Here is a 21614-nt window from a genome sequence, read left to right as displayed (position 1 = left end):
GGATCAACCGCGAATCAAAGGTTTATTGTAAGTCGCGAGCATTGAGTCTCGGTTAAGAACCACCCTATGGGAGTGTACTATGGTTAAACCTGACGATCATGTTCTAAAAAAGGTCCCCATAGTCATCATCTCATCTTTCGGATATTATCGGATAAAACGACTGCTCGTACTCCAAAAGTATTCTCAAGAGAGACTCTTATGAGTGTAGTATCGTGTAACAATCGTATCAAATCTTACACTTGAACGACCTTCGCACTATGTCCTAAAATAGGCCAGGATGGGCTAGGTAATCTAAGGTCTTTGGCTTCTAAGGATCCTTTTGGAAAGAGTAATGCCTAACCACGACGACTCGTGTGACATTATTGATCCCAACAAGACCTCCACCAAGTGAATGGGCTTGCAAGTTAACTTGTTGAGGAATAACTCCACAGAAGTCAACAAGACTATGCCATTCTCCTATCATAAGTGCACTCAAGTTCGGGTATAGAACTCATCTCACAAGAGACCACCAAGCACACAAGTAATTGATATATATCAAGCAATTCATACATTACAAACAATACAGTCATCCCAAATTTGCACAAAAATATGTCACAAAATAAATATAAACATACAATACAACAAAGGCAAAAAGTAGGCTAAACCCACTAGGGAGCAAGTCTGGTCCCCGGCAGAGTCGCCACTTTTCTGTAGCGGGGTATTCGTTACCTTTAGATTTATTGACTAAACCAAAATTAAGCATACAATTCGAGTCGCCACCGCACTTCTATTTATCCAAATGAAAGATTAGAAAGCGAAGAAAAACCAAGAAGTTTTATCAAATCAAAACCTAATAAAAATGTCAGAGATCTGGGTAAGGGGGTTGGTTATGCAATGGGAAGGTTTTAAGCACCCAAAACATCCTTAGTACTCTAAGGGAGCCCTTTTTGCAAGTGTGTATTGTAGGTTGGTATTTGTGAAAATATTTGTGCAAACAAGATTGGGGAGATGAGAAAAGAATATGCATATTTACAATTTTGTTGTTCGAATGGATGAACCCATTGCCTACGTACCATCTCAAAGGTAGGACCAAAACCTAGTAGTTCGGGGTAAAAATCTCAAAATATTGGTGAATTGATTTGACCAAAAGCCTTAAGGTCTTTTGTTATCAAAGGGAGAAAACTCAACCTAATCCAACAATCCACCATGTGAAGAGAGCTTCAACATACTAGTGAGGGATCCACCCTATAATAAGTATGGAAGACTTATAGTCCAATCACTAAGGATAAGGTGAGGTTTACATCAACCACTATGATAACTCAAACCTATGGCTAATGTTTATTAAAAAGTTTAACAAAGGTGGCCATTGGAACCACAGAAATCACTTGAAGTGAGTTAGATTTACAAATTAGAAGTATTCACAAAATAAGGTCAAAGTATGAATTAAGGTTCATTTACAATGAGTTTAGCAATGTCAAACTTTGCACAAAATGAGTTTAGCTTGGGTTAGAGTGGAGAGAAGAAGAGAAGGGCTAGTCCTAAACATGCAAAGATAAGAGAAGAGATAAAACCCTTGGAGTTCATTTCTTGAGATCATAAAGATGATTCAAGATGCTCCTTTCCTTTGGACTTAGCAATTAACTCAAGCAATCAAACAAATGTTCAATCAAGCTCCTAGGATCTCCATTTGGCTTGTCTCTCTTAACTTGACTATTCATGACAATCGTCCTTCTTACTATCTCAAGATTGGAATCCCTATCACACAAGAAAAAATAATCAAAAAGTTCACAATGCAATAAGAGGAATGGACAAAGAATGAGTTTAGATTAGGGGTCCTTTGAAGTCAACTTTAAGATTTAGCATTCTAAAGGCATGAGGCCTAGTTGCTCTTCAACAAGTTTAGCATTCTAAAGGCATGAGGCCTAGTTTCTCTTGAACTCCATTAAGCATAGTTAAGGTCCTAATTCTAAGTCCTATCTCCCTTTTTACATTGGGTTCACACAAACAAAGACAAAACAATCATAAAGCGACAATATATTTATTCACAATAATGAGCTCAAGTGAGCAAAAGGAAAATGGCATAAACATAAAATATGAGCTCAAGTGAGCAAAGGGAAAAGGCAATTTGAATAAATGAGCAAGAAATTAAATTGCATTAATATTAAAAGCAAGAAATTAAATGCTTGAATTAGAAGTTAGTAATTAGTAGTTAGTGTTAGTGTGTCATAAGACAATTTAGCGCTATGTTAAGCAATCGTAAGTGGACTAATGTAGTAGTCACACCTATCTGAGGCCGGTCAATAAAACTATAGGCAAATAAACGCAAGTTAGAGATCATGACTAGTAAGCCAAGCTCCTACAACTTGCCATGCCAAAAGAAAAAAAGAAAGGCCTTGTATGGATTTTAGGTTTTTTGCTTGACCAAGAAGCAACCTATCTTGGACACAAAGTAACTCACTTGATCTTTGATCAAGTTGAGTTTGATTTGGATCAAAGAAGGTTACGCCTCTCATATGTCTAGAGTAACCACAAATCATTAACTCATTGGCCAAAAGAAAAAGAAGAAGAAAAGAGATGATGATGAAATGGACAAAATGAGAATTCAAATGACATAATCAAAACACAATGATCAAATGTGAATTAAATTAACATCAACCAATGGAAAACAAAAGAGAAATGAAGATTAGAGGTCAACAAAGTCAAACATATTTTTCTGGTATTTTTTGGAATTAAAATAAAACATAAAATAAAATTAACAAAATATGGTCAAACTTCAAATTCAATTCAAATCGACTTGAATAAGTCCAATTGAATCATCATAACTCTAACATGGTCTAACAAAGTTTGACAAATTTTCTCAACATTTTTTGAAAAGAAAAACTATTTTAACACAAATGAATTAAAATCTCAAATAAATCTCAAATCTATTAACAAATTGATGAGAATATTTTTCATAGACTTATCATCATCCATATGTGTTAACAAAATAATTTTTGGAATTTTTGTATATCAAAAAGTATTTAAAATGAATTAAAAACTATTAAAAACAAAATAATTCACAAAAAGTATTAAATTGAATCACAAAAATAATTAAAAATCAGATTATGAAACTACATTTTTCAAGAAAATTTTTAGTGTTGGTCTCATATTTTTGTGATTCCAAATAAAATAGTTATGAATTTTTGAAAAGAAATGAAATAAAAGAAAATAAAACAGAAATTAGAAAAAGAGAAAAATCAGCTCCCCTTGGATCAATTCATTAATTGACGTGGCAATATCCAAGGGTTCAAAAGCGTGTTTCCATGGTAGGCATTAGTTAAACGCGTGACACGCTGAATTAAAAAAAGTCAAAAGAATCATTGGCCAGGATTAGAATGCTGAAGCCTCATCCAAGGGCCTGGAATCATCCACGTGGGGACGATGGTGGAAACCACCGTCTTCTCCGGTGGACCAACTGATTCCGGCCACCAGTTGCAGGTTTTTGAACCTCAACTAAAACCCACGAGCCTTATACCAAAATGAAGTTGGGGTGATGTACATCACCCCTATAACCTTGGATTTCTCTCAAGATCTCTATTGAATGAGAAACCTGAGCTTGAAAATCCAGGTATGCAAACTGAAACATCTCAAAACATGAAATCAAAGCCACCACTAGCTTGTCTCTTGCACGAGGACTTCCGAAAACCATTTGAACACAAGCAATTCACATTATGTGATGAGATTCAGATCAAAACAGTTGAGCAATAAACCTTTGAAGAATAGCTTTGATCAGCATGATTCTTTCCAACTTTTGCTTGCAATTTGATCTTGAGATGTGATATGAGTGCAAGGCTAAGGAATAAGTCTTTAAGATCAATTGATTTTGTTGAAATTCAAGCTTGAAATGGGAGAAGAAAAATCAGAATTCCTTTGGTAATGGCTGGGTTTTCACTTGGGCAGTGTTTCAGGTTTCCTTAAGGTTGAAATTTGAATGAACCAAGCATTGTATTTATAGCTGAAGTGCAAGCAATGAGGTGAAGAACTTGTGTGCATGATCATTGGGTCCTCCATTCATGGGCCTCTACAGGCGCATGTGAGGCCCAAAATCAATTGTAAATGCAAGCTGATATCATACCAAATGGAAATGTACGTGCAATTTGCCTTATGTTTGTTTGTGCATGAAGATTCCAGGTGAATTGCATATTTGGTCACAAATGTTCCTCACTTCGAAAGTCACACATAGAAAATTCAAACATAGGCATATGTGTAATGGTTGGAAAGTTCTTGACATAAGGAACAAAAGGTATGTTGTGAAAAAATCCATTTGGAGTATGGAAAATTATGAAAACTGGTCATGAAGTTTGAGGTACAAAACATGCCTTTGAAACATTTGCCAAAAGTGGCCAACTTCAAGCCCTTATGTTTCATCTATGAAATCCTCAAATGTAAAATTCTCCAACATCAAATTTGTAGGTCTTTTCAAGGTGATCAATTTGGACTTAAAGTTTGCATCATTTGGATTTTTGATGAGAAAGTTATAGGCACTTGAAGTTGGACTTTTTCAAGATTTAATGGTTTTGGTCCAAAGTGACCTATAATGTTTTTTATTATGACATGTGTTTTTTTAGGATTATGAAATTTTTTCCAACATAAAATTTTAAGTAGACATATCTAGCTTTCCAATGCAATTTGTCTCACCTTAAAATCATAAAAAATTAAGAAGTTAGGTCCTTGGGAAGTTGACCCAAAATTTGGGTATCAGTCAAAATGACCTATAATGTTTTGACATGAATGATGACCTTCCAAGTTTCAAATGAACTTTTGATGAACATGAAAAGTTGTTCATGTGGTCCTTAAGAACATTTTTTCTCTTGGGATCATCTTCATTTTACAAACACATCAAAAGTTAGGTCTTAGGGATCTTCAGTTTAGTTAGATGACTTGACTAATCAACTTCTCAAGTCCAAACTTCAAATCTTGATAAATGAATGATTGAGGATACTCACATAGGCTAATATATGCATAAAATGATTAATGAAAGAACTTACCTTTATTGAATTTGATCATAGGTTGAGGTTGCTTCATGAGCAAGGTACAGTCAATGCACAATTGAATTAGGGTTTCCTTGGGAAACAATCCTCAAGCCCTTTGGTTTATCTTGATCAAATTGGCAAATTGAGATACTTGGGAGACATATATGATGATTGGGGGCTTTTTGTACCATTTTCATGCTTGCTTTCATCTTCATCTAGCCACTTCATTGAGCATAGGGGCCTCCTAGGAGCAAGGGATCTCATGATTGCTTGAGCTTCAAAACAAAACAAGTTAATGACATATTTTGTGCTTTTGGTTAGTAAAAAAAATCAGGAAAGAAATAATATATAATTCAAGCATGTTTGGTGGTCTCAAACCAACTCACACAAGTCCCAACCTAAGGGTTAAGGAGCCACATATGTTATGATCCTTGAGGTAATGCAATGAGAAATGATATGATACCATGAGGGATCTTAGGGTCAAAATTAGAGTATTACAGGTTTATCAAGAATCAGATTATATGCTGTCATGGTGTGCCAAGTAAGATTATCACTGACAATGGATCAAACTTGAATAACAATATGGTGGAAGCCCTTTGCAAAGAGTTTAAGATTGCACATCATAATTCTTCTCCCTACAGACCCAAGGTGAATGGGGATGTTGAAGCTGCATATAAGAATATTAAGAAGATTATCCAGAAGATGGTTGTCACGTATAAGGATTGGCATGAGATGCCTCCATTTTCTTTGCATGGGTATCGAACATCCGTTCGCACTTCAACAGGGGCAACCCCTTTCTCTCTTGTGTATGGTATGGAAGTAGTGCTCTCCGTAGAGGTTGAGATTCCTTCATTACGTGTGCTCATGGAAGCCAATTTGACTGAAGATGAATGGTGTCAAACCAGGTTTGACTAGTTGAATTTAAATAATAAAAGAACAACTCGCTAAGTTGAAAACCCGAAAGGGCGGCTTAGGCAAAAATGACCGTCTCGGTGGAATGAAAACTCGAAATGGCAATCCAGGTAAAAATTAGAGACATAAAATAGAAAAGAATTTCCCGATAAGTTGAGTACCCCACCTTCGGGCAACTTATGCAAAACTTATGGGTTATGGCAAGTAACTGCATTATCCTGATCTTCAGTGATTTTGAAGACGTGTTTGAGCACAAGGGTTGACGTCAGTTCATCATCCCAACATCGGTTAAGAGCACAGTGGATATCAAGAGTTGGTAGAGGGATTAAGGATCATTTGTATTCAATGTAACCCTTTTCCATGTAAATTACCATTTTCAACTTTGTAAAATCTATGGAGTCTTGTCATTTACAAACTACCATTCTATTAAATAAAGTTGAGCTTTTATCCAATTGTTTCTACTCTTATTTACTTCAGCCAATAGTTTAAAATTTTATTATGATCGTTTTGAAATTAAATTTTTAAATCAAAATCAAGTTTTCTTTAATATATAAAAGCAAGATTTTTTCCCAAAACAAGTAAAAGGAATATCAATAACATTTTAGTAAAAGGCAAGTCCTTAAGTGTGAAACATTTGAGGTTCCCCAAGCAGTTAACCCATCGGGTATCCCTAGACATCAGTGTGGATTCAGTTCCTCGGCGGAGTATTTGATCCCCGACAGAGCTGGTTTCTTTATCCCCAACTGATTTGGTTGATTCAGATACCCTATGGTGTGTCCTTGCCCCCAACAGAGTTTCAGCCTTCCCCAGCAAAGTTTGTATTTCCTTAGTAGGTGGATCATCATCGAAAGATGTTTGATCTTCCCCAGTAGATCGCTTTGGTGTCGCCATCAATTGCCATTTATCTTTGCTCCCAATCAGAGTTTCCTCCTGGTTTCTGAGCAGCTTCTGTTCATTTCTCTATAGGGTTGTCTCCCATTTTTAGGGTGTTGACCTAAAATTCCCCACAAATTGGATGTTATGTTCCTCAGCAGATCTCCTTCGTCCTCAGCTAGGGTTAAGCGCCTTAGGATGTTGATCTCTCTATTCTCTGGCAGTTGTCTCCATAATTTGTGGATTGACCGAGGATTGTACCGGTGGTTCAATTTCCTCGTGACACCTTTGTATCCTTTGTGATCGTTTTGTCATCATAACCATCATATATACATATACATTCATACAAATTCATAATTTGCATATCTTGCATCTTCATATTTGATTTGTTTGAGATTCTTATTCTCTGTTGTGGCGGTAATTTATCCCCATACCAAGTCTGGTGTCTGTCCTCTTTCATATGTAGAGTGTCAGCCCCTTAGGCAGAAAGACTTTAACCTTTCTCCGTTTCCCCACTAAGTTTGTTTTCTCATGGATGGTTGTTATTTCAGTTTCCTCTCCAGTAGATTTTCTGGATGGAATTACTCCACTTGAGTTATGTCCTCATTGGGTTGAGTCTTGATTGACTGTTTTCTTTCTAGCTCTTACCTAGATAGATATTTTTTGTCCCCTAAGAGTTTATTACCCAGTAACTGGTAATATTATTCTTAGTTTGCTGTTTGTTACTTCTTGCCCAATACCCGGCAATAGTACCCTTTTTCATCCCTTAGTAGAATCCCCGACGGATCTATTCCCCAGAAAGTATATCCTTGATATGTTCATCCTAACCAATGACAGATATCTTTCCTTCCCCCGCATTAGTTTATCCTTGATATTTTCACTTTAACCAGTGACGAATATTCTCAATTTTTGGTATTCAACCCAGCAAAAAGGTAGTTGTAATCCCTATTTTTGTTCCTCAGAGAGTTAATCCTTCATATGTTCATCTTAACTGATGACGGGTTTTCTTCTCCTTGCAGTCTTCTACCCAGTAACCAGGAGTTGTAAATCCCATTTTTTCCCTTGTGCGGAGTAAACACTTGATATGTTCACTTTAACCAGTGACGAATTTTCTCTTCTTTGGTATTCTACCCAGTAACTGTTAGATGTAATCCCTATTTTCACTCCCCTTTTCAGAGTCTATACTTGATATATTCATCTTAACCGGTGACGAATATTCTCTTTGATTGGTCTTCTATCCAGTAACCGGTAGTTATAAATACTACTTTGTCCCCTCTCGGAGTCTATCCTTGATATGTTCATCCTAACCGGTGACGGATTTTCTCTCCGACAGTTTTCTATCCAGTTTTCTATAGATGTAATTCCTCCCTTTTTTGCTCAGTTGGTATATCCTTGATATGTTCCTCCTAACTGATGACAGATATCCTCCTTGACGTTTCCGGGCAAGTCTATCCTTGATTTGTTCATCCTAACCGATGACGTATTTTCTTCCCTATTTAATTTATCCTTGATATGTTCATCCTAACTGATGACGGATACTCTCACCCTTTGGTCTTCTGCCCAGTAACTGGTAGTTGTAAATCCTATTTTCTGCATTTTTCCCCAACAAGGTTATTCTTACCCAGTAACTGGTAATGAATACTCCCTCCTGGCGGTTCCCAGCGAGTCATCCTTGATATGTTCATCCTAACCAATGACAGATGTTCTCTCTATCAGATCTTTATTATCTCCTTACCCAATAACAGGTAGTAGATAATAGATTTTTTCTCCTCCTGTATTGAAATTTTATTTTCTCCCCAATTGAATTGAGTGCGCATTTCCTAAGTGAAATCGGTTTTCCCCTGCATGAGTGGAATATTTATGTTTTATCATGACTTATTGGTATCCGCTGCAAATGTTTGTTTCCCCGGCTGAGTCTTTCAATTTTTTATGGATTTCCTCGAGTCCCCTAGTAGTTTTAAGTCGTAGCCTGGCCTACACATCAGTCCTTTTATCCCCTCAGAGTCTTTGTCTCCCTAGTGAGTTTTCCTTACGGAATACATTGCACTCCGGCGGACTTTCGGTCTCTCTGATTTCTTTTCCTTTGTGGCAATATTTTCCCCACAAAGATTTTACTTTGGCATTCATAATATATGTATCATGAGGTCTCTTGGGGACCAAAATTTGTTTCTATATCTTGTTATTTAAGCCTATTCTACTGAGTCGACATGAAGATTTTAACCTTCGCCTCCTCAGTTAGAAAGTCCTTAAATAAGGGCAGCTGTAAGACCCCAAATTTGACCCTAAGGTCCCTCAAACAATTTCATCATAAGCATTAGCATTGGGATCATACCTTGGCATCCTCCTTACCCCTTTTCATTGGGTTTGTTTTGGGAGAGATCACCAAGCACTTTGTGATTATATCATACATGTATTTTATCATTTCACTAACCAAAATACTAAAAATATGTCTTTGCATTGCCTAAATCTTTTGTAGGTAGGGCATGATCTCATTGATTCATCAAGATGACATCTAGGGTTTTAGACCCTTATGAACAAAGAGCAAAACCAATGAATTGATTCAATAATGGTTATGAACATCATCTATGACTCCAAATGTTCTATACATGTTATATTGATCAACTTTTCTTCAAGAGTTTAAGGGTGATTTGCCTTGGAAACCCTAGTTTGACTAGGTATCTTGAGTAACTTCTCCAACAAGCTATCTCACCAATTGATCAAATTTCTCAAGGGACACTTCAAATTTCATCATCTTATGCATATATGATCAACCATGAGCCAAGAAAGTCAAGAGAATTGGAAATTAGCAAATTGGTTGATGGTGGTTGGCTAGATGGATTCATCTGATCAAAACTGGGTGTCCCTAGACCCTATCTCCTACAATTTTCACTATATGAAAATGATTCCAAGAGAAAAATTACTCTAAATGACAACTTCCCAATTCCATAACTTCACTAGAGTTAGTTTTTCTTGGAAAATCATTTTCTATGTTGAAATATTATAGGTCATTTTGTCTAAACCCTAGTTTGAAATTCAACTTCCCAAGGCCATAACTTGCTCAATTTTTATGATATGGAAGATTTCCAAGTTTCACAATCAAATTCAATGTGTTTACTTCAACTTTGATGTTTGGAGTTGGAGCTAATTCAACGTTTTTGAGCATGTGATATGAGGCTACATTATAGGTCACTTTTGACCTATACTATTGATCAAGTGATTTTTCCAAACTTCAAAAATGCATAACTCTATCATTTAAAATCCAAATGACATGAAATTGGTGACCATTTTGAAGGTATTTGAGAGAGCCACAGATTTTATGAAGACACTTTTCTCATTTCAAGCTCATATAAGAAGTTAAGCAAGGTGGAATATTGAGACATATGGCTTGACACTTAGAAAGATTTTGATATGTCAAAAATTTCCAAACTTCCACCTCAAATTTCTCCATGTTCCAAGCTCAAATGAAAAAGTGATGAACATGAAAGTTGTTCCTATTGATCTCACCTTTCCAATAGCTCAAATTCATTCATTTTGGACATGAAATGCATAGGCTGCGCATGGCTAGAACAGAGTGGCATCACTTGGCAAGGATCAAGCTTCAAACACCAATATACATTTGCCTTGCAATCCATGCTTACTTCAGAGCATATGATATTCAATTATGGATGTTAAGCAATCATTTCATGGGCCTATGCGTGCCCATGCACCATTGCATCGCCATTTGGCAAAATTGGAAAGTGAAAGTGAGTGTGCAATTATCAATGATTTCAGCTATAAATAGAGATTCAATTGCTCAGAATTTGATACACATTAGCGCCAACTTTGATCCCCCACTTCAAACCCTCAATTCCCAAAGGATAAGCCTGATAAATTCTTTTGAATTTGAGCTTGAATCTCCACTGTTTTGGAATTCAATTCTCAAGGAATCCATTGCTTTCTAACCATTCAATCCTTCTCCTGCAAGCAAGTGGAGTGAGACCATGCACAAGAAAGATCAATATCCATCGAATCCAGACCTTCATTGAAGTTATTTTCCAGGAATTTTAAACTCTTCGATTCTCTCAAATTCTTTCTCAACTCTATCGATTCTTTGGTTGTCTGAAGTCCTACCAATGTAGGCAAGAAGATTGAGTTGCTTTGAGGACAAATCGAAGCAAATAAGTTCATGTACCTCAAATTTCAATTCCATATATCTCTCAATATATTTGGAATTGAAGTAAATGGAGGTCAGATTCGAGCTCAGATCATGTCCTTGTTTCTCATTATGGTGATGGTTCATGGTGGACCAGTCCGGTGAGGTCCACCGGAGAAGATGACCGAAGCTCTGGCTCCGGTGATGAGTTAGCTAGCATCTGAACCATAAGATCCATGTGTTTTGTTCTTATCTTGAGCGTTGGTTTTGAATACCACATTTGTCACACGCTGACTAAGGTCCATGGTGGATAGCGCGTTTTGGACCATTTGATCTACCACCTCAATTAATGAGGGAGATATGATGGTCCACGTAATTTAGATTTTTTGAATTTTTAGTTTAATTGCATTATTTTCAATAATTAGTATTAAATTCAATATTGATCCAAAAAATATGGGACTTTCACGAAAAAATGTCAAATATTTCTCTCTTTCATATTCTGAATTAAAATTATTTTTAGGATCATTATTAATATTTTTCATGAATTAATTAGTTTTGCATTTGTTTTTAATTGTTTAAAAATTATTTTAAATGTCCAAAACTTATGATATTTTTTCTCCAAGGTCCTTTGACCTTGTTTGGCCATTTCTTTGGTGTTTTGATGAGATTTTAGGAATTGGACAAAACATATTTGATTTAAATGCACTATTTATTATTTTTAATTGAATAAAGGCCAATTAAATTTTGTTGACCATTTGTATTGACTTGTTTGAGTTTGCTTATTGTTGTTGGGCCTTGGTCAAGGTTGATTTGACTTTGTCAAGTTAATATCATGGATTTAGAGGATTGATGGAATGTACATTCCACCTCCCAAAATGAATGGATGATATTAATTTGGTAAAAGTGCTTCTTTGACCAATTTGAGTATCCATTCATCCCCTTCCCACTTCATCTCATTCGTCTTCTTAATTCATTCATTTCCATTTGGCCTATGACATCTCAAAGTCCTAATGCTAGTTGATTGAAAAATTTACATGAGTATGGATGAGATTAGGCCACACCTTTTGCATATTTTTTGTGTGTGGTATGTTCCATGAGCATAATTCATAATACTATGTCTCCAACATGCATTAATACCAAAATTCTATTGCCCGACCTCAAATAGTTGTGACTTCTACATAAGTTTAATTACGATTGCTTAACATAGCGCTAAATTTGTGACATAAAAGGCATAAGCATTCTAGTTAGTGAGATTGTTAGTTTCCCCTCTTTCATGGTATTGTGTGGAAACTTGGCCTTCTTTCCTTCCTTCGGAAGATGTTTTGGTTCAAGGATCCATGCTTGGGATAAATGGGTTGAATGTTCTCCAAAGGATGTCTGGAAATGAAAAGCAAAAACAAAACAATACTAACTTCTAACTTACTAACTATTAACTTTTAATTTCAAGCTTTTACTTTAATGCAATTTACTATTAGAACTCTATTTCATTTGCCATTGTTCATATCATTCTAATTGTTTATGTTAATGCAATTTTCACTTTGTCCATTTGGACGATATTATGTGATATATTTTGCTTGTGTATACTTTGCTTGTTTGTGTGGTCTTTGACCATTAATGCACATAATAATAACAAAAACCCTAAAACACTTTTGTGTGGACTGTTGGCTTGATCTTGGACAAATGGACTTAGAACTTAGGCAACATTCCTTTGCTAATGGACTTGGCCAATGCCAACTTGTTAAAGAACTACGTGCTTGCAATTTGAACTTCATCAGATGCATCTTTGAAGATCTCTCTAAGATTCATCTATAACATGGCCATTGTGTAGCTGTTATTTTAAACCTGTGACTTGTGGAATTCATCTGTTGCATGGGCTATTTTGAAGAAGATCATGAAATGGATAAGCTTGGTTGGGGCCATCTTTATTTGATGCCTTGCTCTTCAAGATGATATATTTATGCATTTGTGTGTTATTTAATTCTAAAAGTCCAAGGGAATTTTGGGTTTCTATTGACATACTTGTCTATTGGATTGTTACCCATTTCTTTAATTTCAAAATCTCTCCCTCTCCTTTTCAAAATCTTCTTTGTGTGAACTACTTTTGTTCTAAACTTTGACCACTTTTGCCAAAAATGATAGAAACTTTCGCCTTATGCCATTGCATTTTCAAACTTCTTTTCTTAAATCAAACATGTAAGTAAACTTAACTATACTTGACTTAAACTTTTGAAAAGCCAAAAAGAACTAACTCATTCAAATCCTTTTAGGCCTTTGTGCCTTTCAAACTTAAATTTTTGTTAAAATCAATGCATGCATTTTGAAATTTGTATCACGAAGTACGAGGTTTAAATCCCTCATTTTTATGTTGGTACGTAGGCGCAAGACCGAAGGTCTTGTCAAACACAAAAATATAATTAATGAATTCTTTTCTCATCCCCCCATTCTATTTGTTTGTAAACATCACTTTGTACAAAATACATATCACACAAAAAGGCCTCCCTAGGAGTACCTATGACACTTTGGGTGATAACACCTTCCCTCCACGTAACCAACCCCCTTACCTGTGATCTCTGACTTTTATTAGTTTTTATTTGAAAACTTATTACTTTTTGGGTTTTTTTCGTACTTTTTTCCTTTTCCCCTGGAAACAATAAAAGCGCGGTGGCGACTCTTGTTAATTGATCTCTAGCTTGTCAATAGCGTGATGATCATGAATTTCCCGCTACAATGTTCATAGTCACTCACCAAACAGATATCTTTGTGCATCTGCACCAAAGATCTTCGGATATGTAGCGGGGTATTCGTTACCTTTAGATTTATTGACTAAATCAAAAGTAAACCATACAAGTCGAGTCGCCACCGCACTTCTATTTATCCAAAGGAAAGGTTAGAAAGCGAACAAAAACCTAGAAGTTTTATCGAATTAAAAACTAATAAAAATGTCAGAGATCGGGGTAAGGGGGTTGGTTATGCAATGGGAAGGTTTTAAGCACCCAAAACATCCTAGGTACTCCTAGGGAGCCCTTTTCACACTTGTTATAAGGTTGTTATTTTTGTGAGAAATTTATTTGTGCAAACATGATTGAGGAGATGAGAAGAGAATATACAAGTTATTTACAATTTTGTGTTTGAGTGGATAAACCCATTGCCTACGTACCATCTTAAAAAAGATTAGGATCAAAACCTCGTAGTTCGGGGTGAAAATCTCAAAACAAGTTGGTGAATTGATTTTGTCCAAAAGCCTTAAGGTCTTTTGTTATCCAAGGGAGAAAACTTGACCTAAAACCACAAATCCACCATGTGAGGATAGCTTCAACATGCTAGTGAGGGGTTAACCCTATAATAAGCATGGAAGACTCATTGTCCATCACTAAGGATATAGGTGAGAATTATATCTACCTCAAGGATAACTCAAACCTAATAGCTAAAGGTTATGAAAAGTTTTTGATAAGAAAGTGGTCATTGAAACCACAAAAGAATTTGAATGAGTTATATTTACCAATGAAAAGTATTTGCAAAATATGGTCAAAGTTTACTTAAAGATTCAATTCAAAATAAGTGTTATGAAAAGAAAGTTTGAAAATCAAAAGCATAATGCTTAGGTTTCTACCGTTTGAAAACAAGTGTTAATGTTTGCACAAAAGTTTTGGCTTGGGTTAGAGTGGAGGGAAGAAGAAAAATGGCTAAAGTCCAAATCATACAAGAGATGAAGGATAAGAAACAAGACCACAAATGGAGTTCCTTTCTTGAGATCATATTGATGATGCAAGTAGCTCTCATCCTTTGGAATAAGCAAGCAAATAAGTCTATAATCAAGCAATCAATCAAGCAGGAAAAGTTCTTAGGAATCTTCCAATGGCTCTTGTATCTCTCTCTTTTGAAGCACAGGACAATGGTTCTTCAATTTGGCTCAAATAGGAATCCCTAGCACAAAAGCACACACATCAAAAAGTTCCATGAAGTAAATCAAGAATGGACAAGAGTGAGTTTAGAGATTTGGTCCTTCTAATCCATCTTCAACATTAAGGTTTTTTACTCCATTTTTTGCATAGGGAATGTCCTAGAATCTAAGTCCTTTTTGTCCATTTTTGCATTTGGTCCACAACAATCAAAACAAAAGCACAAGCACAATAATATATACACAATTATGTGCTCAAGTGAGCAAAAGGCAAATTGCATTAACATAAACATGTGCTCAAATGAGCAAAGGGCAAAAGCAAATGAATAATATGTACAAGAATCATAAATTGCATAAATGTAAAGTGCAAGAATTAAATGTTAATGGTTAATGGTTAAAGTAAGTATTAGTGTGCCATAAGGCAATTTAGTGCTATGTTAAGAAATCGTAATTGGACTTATGTAGAAGTCATAACTATCTGAGGGCGGTCAATAATAATGTAGGCAACAACACAAGTTAGACAATTTGATTAGTGAATTAAACTCCTACAACTTGCCATGCCAAAAAGAAGATGAGAAATGATCTTGTATTGATTAAGGTTCGTTGCTTTATTAGGAAGCAACATATCCTTAATGCAAAGCCATTCACTTGATCTATGATCAGGATGAATTAGATTTGAATCAAGGAAGGTTAAACCTCCCATGTATCAAGGCTAACCACCAATCTTTAACTCATTGATCAAAAAAGAAAAAGAAGAAGAAGAAGATGAATAATAAAGTGCATTAATGGAAATGAAATGAGGTAATCAACAAGCATTGACCAAAGATAGATGAGATAAAGGTCAAACAATAGTAAACATAAGCAAAATGAAGATTAGAAGTCAAGAAACAAATAAAATACTTTTGGTATTTTTCAAAAGTAAAATAATACTTGAATTAAAATAATAAAGAAAGGTCAAACTATAAATTCACTTCAAATCAACTTTGAAAAGTCCAAGTGAATTATCCTAAGTTCAACAAGGTCAAACAAAGTTTGACAAAAAATTTCAGCATTTTTAGAAGTCAGAAACTATTTTTAATCAATTAAAAATGCATAAAAATAACCTAATTGAATTAAAATCTCAAATAAATCTAAAATCAATTAATAAATTGATGAGAATATTTTTCATATCTCTATCATCATTCAAAGAGGTTGGAAAAATATTTTTGTATTTTTTGAATATCAAAAACTATTTTAAATGAAATAAAAATAACCAGAAAAGAGAAAATTCCTAAAAAATATCAAATGATAAAATAAAAAATATTCAAAATCATTTTTAGAAACTAGAAATTAAAAGAGAAATAATGCAATTGGTCTCACATTTTTTGGACCATTAATGAAGGAGATATGATTTTCTTGAAATGAAATGGAATTTAAAAAATAAAAGAAAATGAAATCAGAAAATAAAAAATGTGGAAAAACATGGAGCATTGGATGAAGCTCATTAAATGAGCTCGAAAATCATGTGGACCACATGCGCGCATCCACCATGCACTTCAGTCAATGCAACTTTCATGAAGTGTAGGGTGCAAAACATGTACATGTGAAAATTTCAAAAATGGCCAAACTTCAAGCCCTTTTGTTTCAGTGATGCAAGTTTCAAATGACAAAACCTTCAACATCAAAGTTGTAGATCTTTTCATGAAAATAAAATTGGGCTCAAATTTTGCATCATTTGGATTTTTGATGAAAAGTTATGGGCACTTGAAGTTGGACTTTTTCATATTTCAATGCCTTTGGTCCAAAGTGACCTATAATATTTTGCATTATCACATGTATTTATTTTAGGATTTTGAAAATTTGTTGAACATAACAATTGAAGCAGACACCTTAAAATTTCCAATGCATTTGATCCCACCTCAAAATCATGAAAAATGAATGAGTTATGTCCTTGGGAAGTTGACCCAAATTTAGGGTTTCAGTCAAAATGACCTATAATGTATTGAAACAGATGATGACCTTCCAAGCTTCAAATCAATTTTTTATGAACATGAAAGTTGTTCATCTTGTTCTTAAGAACATTTTTGTTCTTCGGGTCACCTTCATTTGAGAAACACATCAAAAGTTAGGTCACAGTGTACTTCAAAATAGTCAGATGAGTTGACTGATTCACTTCTCAAGTCCATACCTCAAATCTTAATGAATTGATGATTGAGGACACTCAAATAAGCTCAAATATGCATTAAATGATTAATCGAAGGACTTCCCTTGATTGCATTTGATCATAGGTTGAGGTTGCTTCATGAGCAAGGCATGGTTGATGAATAAATGAATTAGGGTTTCCTTGGGAAACAAGCCTCAAACCCTTTGGTTTGCTTTGATCAAAATGATGAATTGAGATACTTGGGAGGAATATTTGATGGATGAGATCTTTGGGGACCATTTCCATGGTTGCTTTTATCTTCACTTGGCCATATCAATTCACATAGAATCTTCTAGAAGCTTTGGATCTTGTGACTGCTCAAGCTACAAACAAAAGATGTTAGTGACATATTTTTGTGCTTTTGGTTAGTAAACAAAATAAGAAAATCATTAATATACAATTCAAGCATGCTTGGTAATCTCAGACCGACTCAAGAGATCCCACCATAGGGTAAGAGCCAAAATGCTTATGATCCTTAAGGCAAGATGCAAATGCAATGTTATGATGCCATGAGGGATCTTAGTGTCAAAATTGGGGTCTTACAGATGCCCCTATTTAAGGTCATTCTAGCCGGAGAAGTGAAGGTTAAAATCTTCGTCTCGACGAGATAAAATGGGCTTAAATAATAACAAAGAGACGAATTTTTATCCCTAAGAGACCTCATGAGGCGAATGTATGTATGCAAAAGGTAATAATCTGTGGAGTTATGTGTCCACAGAGAATAAAAGAAATCAAAAGAAACTGACAATCCACATGAGTAATATACTCATAAATGGGACAGAGACTCTAGGGACACTAATGGGGAATAAAATTCGTGAGCAGGTCACGACTTAAAACTTTTTGTGAGACACGAGGGGAATTCCATGAAAATAAATCAATTGAAAGACTCGAGCTGACTCAAAGATGCATGTATTGGGGATTATGCCAATACAGCAAAATTATCCATAAAGGATACTTCGGATAAAATCCGGACTCAGATGGGGAAAATCCTCTAAGGGACCTCGCTGGGGAATGTCCAAAGAGGACTCATCTGAGGAAACAACATAATGAGGTATTATCGGTTATTGGGTAATAAGCTCAAAGAGACATGTGATCAAAACACCGGTATGAGGGTGAGAGAACCACACGCTCGGGGAGAATGAATATCTAAGACCGGTATAAGGGTGAGAGATATCAAACATCCAAAATCATCTGAGGAAGACCTAAAAAGGTATACTTCGACTCAAGAAATCTGACTCCACAGGGGACAAAAGGTCATAATAGGGAGCAGAAAAGGAAGGAACACTAGGGATACCGGTTACTGGGTATATAATAGATGACCAACCAAGCGTGAATTGGGGAATATTTCCAATACACTCATCATTCTAAAGGAGGGCTAAAAAAGCAAACTCGATTATAGGATGGACATCCGATTCCATAAGGAAATACGAATCTTACTCCACTGGGGATGAAAAGACTTCGACTGAAGAGCGCATAAGATATATTATCTATTACCGTCAGAACGTAGATAATATACTCACATGGACGATTACCCATAACCGGTTACTGGGTTAATAAATGATAAATTGACTGAAAGGAAAGGACATCGGGATACCGAATACTAGGTATAAAATGATGACCAATCAAAGGGAGAAACAATCATTACCAAACAAGGGTATATGAAAGATGACTCACCGGGGATAAATTGCTTTATCAAAGCAATCATCCGGGAGATATATCACCAGTTACTGGGAGATATACTCAAAAAGGGGAGGAATATCGATACCGAATATTGGATAAAGATAACCAACAAGGAGGGGATTACATCTACTAGATACTAGGTAGAAAAACACAAAAGAGTAACCGCCATCGGTTAGGATGAACAAAATAAGGTTAACTCTGCATGGGGATAAAATGGGGTTTACATCTACCGGTATGAGGGTAGAAAACCACAGAAATAGGACTTACAACTACCAGTTACTGGGTAGAAGGCCAACAAACTCCGCCGGGGAAAAGATGGACAGTCACTGGTTACTGAGCAATCATTCATCTAAACTGCGGGGAAGTGCAGGGAACAAACAAAAGGAGTCAATCTAGGAACAAACTAGAGAGACACAATGAAACAAGACTCAACCCAATGAGGATATAACTCTAGGGAGAAATTCCATCCCAGTACATATTTTGGGAGGAAATAGAAATAACAATCATCCACGAGAACACAACTCAGTGGGGAACATGGAAGAAAGGATAGACACTTTCTGCCTATGGGGTTGACTTCTATATGGAGAGATCAGACACAAACATCTGCCTGGGGAAATATGTATCACCAAATAGCAGGAGACAACAATCAAAGGTATATATGGCAAAAAATGCAACATGAATATCTGAATGTCAAAATTATGCACGTATATGCGTGGTTTATGTATGGTGGATGCTGACAAACAAATATATCTAACACAACCAGGTCCACGAATCGATGGACAAACGTTCGGTACTACATCTCAAAAGAGAAAGCCAGGCGCACTGGAGAATATCCCGTCTGACGGGGGCAACAGATACCGAGAACAAAGATCTTTGCAGGGAAAGGAGAACCAGTCACTCCCGCAGGGGAAAGGATCAACACATCTTCCTCAGAAATCCCAACGCCTAACTGTAAACAGGCAAAGTCTTGGATGGGGAATCTAACCACGGATAGAATCCTCCGTAGAAGCGACCCTATTGGGGAAATTATCCAAGAGAGAAATGAAACTCTCTTGGGAATGACCACCAATCAAAAGTTCCAAAACCGACAAACTTCCTTGCACTGCTGGATAAATCATTCCTGCCGAGGAGAAGAGAACACTACTCCGCTGGGAATGGAAAGATAAAACCTTTCCGTCACCCACTCTGCTCGGGAGGAAATAACAAACGGGCTCTGATCAGGCAATTCCACTGTGGAAACACTGCTGACGAACGAACCGGGGATTACCCATAGGCAATCTACTGGGGATACCCTACTGGTGAACATACTCGGGAGTAAAAGTGGGATCAACCCTACTGAGGATGGTCGAGGAGCAAATCTTGCTGGAGATCACAGTAGACAAGTCCACAAAGGGAAAGGCTACAAACCAAACTTGATGATAATTCCGCTTATGCTAGGGATTTCCCGCTCACTCTGGTGGAGAGACTTCTAACTTGCAGTGGGGAAAAACCAACTTCTTCAGAAAGATTAGCATATTCAATTTATCAATCTATAGGGGATTTTAGATCAATTCACGCAAGGTATGACAACCATATAATTGATAACACAAATGCTAAATCCATACTTACTGGGGAGCTAGAGGATTAAGAACAGACTCCCGAACTCTCTGGGAATTTGGTGATGCATGATCTTCTTCTGCACTCGCGGAGGAGACAATCTTGAAAGATAATAAAGAGGATACAAGTATGCTGGGAATATGAACAAATGTCTTACCCTTTTGGAGATCATACCATCCTTGGGAGAGCACTGAAGACGTCCCAAGTATCCTTTTTGTCATTGTGAATGTTCACTTTGTTTAAAAACTGTAAGACCCCAATTTTGTCCCTAAGATCCCTCATGGCATCATATCACATCATATCATTGCCTCAAGGATCATTGTGCACCTTGCCTGCTTTCCTTGTGGGTGGGTCATCTTTTGAGAATGGTTCTTGATCACCAAGAATGTTTTGCATTTGTATATCATTGCTTTTCATTTGTTTACCAACCAAAAGTACAAAAATATGTCATCTAACCTTGTTACTTGCAGATGAAGTAATCTTAGGTCAAGACAGTCAAAGGCAGCTATTGAGAAATAGATGGTGGCCATTCTGAAGAATTTGGGCACCATGATCATTCATAAGAGTTCATGTGAGTTATGACATCATTTTGAGTCAAGATCCCAAGTGGTAGAGGCTTGGATTTCATCAGAGCATAGCTAGGTCAACTGAAACCCTAGAAAAGTCAACACAAGTCAACTATGCATTCAATCATGGATTTGAAGGTGGGAAATGATTAGAGAGGTCTCATTCATGTCCATACAAGTCTCATTTGACATTTCAATCATCAACAATGGAGAATTTGAGGTCAGATGGAAACTTGCCAAAAATAGTAAGTGACCTGTAATTTCAAACTGCCAAATATGGAAAGGTCTTCTCCTCAAGTTTACATCATCATACAAGCTTCAAATCAAATTTTGTCCAACATGAAAGTTGAAGATCTTGCTTTCACCTTTCCAAAAAGTCCAAGAACATCCATTTCTCATTTGTGGTTGAAACGTTATGGATCAATCATTGCCAAGCAATTTTGAACTTCAAGAAGGCATAACTTTTGAACCAAAAGGCCAATTGAAGTGGTTCTTTTTGGAACATTTCTCTCTTGATCTCTACTATCCAATTCATGTATCATAAATCATGTATTCCCATCACAAAATTTTGGAATTTTCATTTGAATTCCATTTTGAATTTTGGAGGGAAAGTAGCAATTTGAAAAATATGCATTATTTTCAATTCCAACCAATTGCAATTGCCTCCAAACAGGATTTGAAACTTGCTCCAAGTGAAACTCGGTTACTATTCCATTGCCATGCATGCATAAGGGGTGAACTTGCCATTTTGCATAAACACTCTCATTTCCCTAATTCACTTAGC

This window comes from Lathyrus oleraceus, chromosome 7, assembly GCF_024323335.1.
Source record: "Lathyrus oleraceus cultivar Zhongwan6 chromosome 7, CAAS_Psat_ZW6_1.0, whole genome shotgun sequence".
In the NCBI taxonomy this organism is placed as follows: domain Eukaryota; kingdom Viridiplantae; phylum Streptophyta; class Magnoliopsida; order Fabales; family Fabaceae; genus Lathyrus; species Lathyrus oleraceus.
The sequence above is the reverse complement of the archived record's forward strand: the minus strand, read 5'-3'. Positions refer to the sequence as shown.